The sequence below is a fragment of the Plasmopara halstedii genome (genome assembly GCF_900000015.1).
Source record: "Plasmopara halstedii genome assembly, contig: Scaffold_470, whole genome shotgun sequence".
Lineage (NCBI taxonomy): Eukaryota > Oomycota > Peronosporomycetes > Peronosporales > Peronosporaceae > Plasmopara > Plasmopara halstedii.
Window position 1 is genome coordinate 618,719 of NW_020187390.1, and position 2,970 is coordinate 621,688.

Below are 2,970 nucleotides of genomic sequence, written 5' to 3' on the forward strand. Positions count from 1 at the left end.
ACATCTCGGTCTTCGTGAATGCGCCGTAGCATCATCCACACTTCAGCTGCGCTGCCGGCGCTAAATACGTGCTGAAGCTGGTTGCCGGCCAGGTTGAGCACAATCACCGCATGCGCTTGCTGCTGCTCAACGTCGTCGACGGTATGCACGCTGCCATCGACGAAACCGCATAGTCCTCGTGACAAGAGGTACATCTGCATTTTGTATGCCCATAGACGGTAGTTGGTGCCATCAAAACGGGCAGGCTTAGCGTAGTCTTCACTGATTGGGCTCATAACCTATACGATATAAGAAGGGCAGAGGTAGAAGTGATGTGTGCTTGTGTGTGCAAATGCAGAAGACAGTGTATTAATGTTAGACGCAATTGTGTGGACCCACGTGCAGCTGCCTTGCGGGCCACACAATATACTAAACCTCAGTTCAAAGCTACTAACCCATCTTAAGGTATGCGGAACACTCTAACTCAGTCTTTGCGCGAACCTAAAGTAAGCACACACTTTAATATGCAGACATATGCAGTCCTAAAAATAGAGGTTAAACACGCACTAACAATCCTTAGTGGGAATTGAACTCACAACTTGCCGTTTAGCATCACGATGCCAAACCACTTGAGCCAGTCACCAAAGACCCGGTGGAGTGGGTCGAGTGGTCGATGCTTCTGGACCTAAAGTTGTGTGGCGCGGGTTCGAGCCCCTCAGCGGACAAAATCGTAATCGTACCAGACATGCAAAAATATTACCGATAACAGCCAATGAAGACTTCGGGATGGCGACTTGTACAAGAAAAATCAAGAATTAAAATCAAGAAAATAATACCCCAGTGGAGTGAGGCAATGTAGTATTTTAGTCGGGGCCGAGTAGGTATAGCCGTGTTATAAGATAATACATAGCAACTTTTAACCGAGCCAGTCACCATAACTCATGAGTTAGTGCAAGCATTGACATCAGCAGCATAAATAACACGATTAAAGTGAGTTTTGCTACTTAAGCGAATGCAAACACTTCGGCGAAGATATACGAATCTCACCCTGCGCATGACGCTCAATCCCGTTGATTTCAATTTACTAGTGTTGCTACGACGTATCGTAGCAACACATATCAGCTAGTTCGATTTGATCGACAGTCCTCTTGTAACGGGGTTACACATATACTGGTAGCAGGGGGCGGGTGTCACACTAGATGGGCATGGTGTGACCACACCCAAACAAGATACGGTACGGGGCTAGATAACCAGTAGTTATACATCAGCCTTGGGAAGGCAATAATTACTCTTGGAGTAAGCGGAATTCGATCATACTTGGTTCTTGTAAAGAACGAAAGGTCGGTGACCTTAAATACGCTTCTTCAAGCGCTAAGCTACGGTAGCCCCGCAGTATCCCTGATCAAGACTGGAACCACTTCGTAGTTCATGCATAGCACGATGTGGCCTGAACAGCTGTGTCACCAGCCAATTAAACGTCACTGGTATATAAGACGCAATGTGGTATGTCAATATAGAATGTACCAGATTTACTTTAGTGCTAATTTGGAATCCTTTGCTCTTAAACCACTTCATCCGGCAGAAACATATGTTTTGTGCATGATTTAGTTAAATTTGACCCGCAATTATATGCTAGTCGTATTTTATTTCTTCCGCAACGCGAGTCTCGAACTGGTGCATTTTCGGTTTGCGGCAATTGTCTCGCACCAATATTAAAGCATCACGTAAAGTTCGCGAATTTTTGACAGCATAAAACATTGCCTAGTCTCAGTTCTGGATCCGGTATACATATTATCCTGGGTATGTCGTGGCTGGAACGCCAGGAGCTATGGGTTGACTGGAAGTTGAGAAGTTGAGTACTAAGCACTTCTCTCCTAGTGGAGCTTTGACGAGTCATATACTTATCCCAGCCAGGGCTAAAAACAAATTTGACGTAGACGTATAGCTGCGATAGCTTTTGTTTGGGACATGGGATTGTTCAGAAGTGACAACAATGGTATTGCTAGTTGTCTCGAGCGTTAGAGAGGCTACAGCAAAAACAGACATCGATCAATGACGCAATTTAGATACAATATCAAGGGGAAGCAGGAGAAACATAAACAAAAACGCTGTTTTGGAGACCTGACATCTGTGTACTGACTTCTAGATGTGCGGGTTTATTTTTTTGAAAGATTTCGAGGATGCTGGAGAAACGGAAATGTTTGAAGAACTTGCGCCGTACTTGTATACTCAGCATCAGCACAAAAAAGGTTAAAACCTTTCAATTATTTGACGAGGCTGTAAATGAATACTATTCGCGCGACAAAGCAGCGAAAACTGAGGTGGCGAAGAAAAGTGCTTAGACGGCAGCTGAGAATAAGCTTGTGAAGCTCAAAAAGAACCACCAGTAACAGATCGTTCAAGAACAAGAAATTCAGGAGCAAAGCTCCCAGCACTCCCAGCTTATTAAATTGAATCAGTAGGATGTTTTGTTTGTCATTCGTAGTGCGCTAACTAGCGGTATGGACTGGCGTGGTTTGGAGTAATTTGTTCGGTACGAGCAAACAAATGGTACTTCCGTAGCAAATTTGATTCACCAACTTGATCTTGCGAGAAATCGAGTGGCTGTCTTGCTCTGTGACGCCGACGAGAAGGTCCAGGATGGACTCGGCGATGATGGTATCGGGGAGGAAGACAAGAAGGCTCATATTATCAGGATTGATATGTCAATTTTGGCTCCTGCAAACGCCCGCAAAATCTACACATAAAGAAAAAGGCTATGGAAAAGGTAAAGAAGACAACTAAGCTACCGACAAGGCCATCGCACTGGCGGAGAAGAACACCATAAAGACGCTGGAGAAGCAGCAAACTAAACGCAACGAGATATATCAGCGACGTAAATCGCTCTGGTATATAAATTTTCACTGGCTCCTCTCTAGTGAAAAGTATTTGAAGGTGGCAGGAAAAGATGCACACCAGAATGAGCTGCTAGTGAAGCGATATTTACGCAAA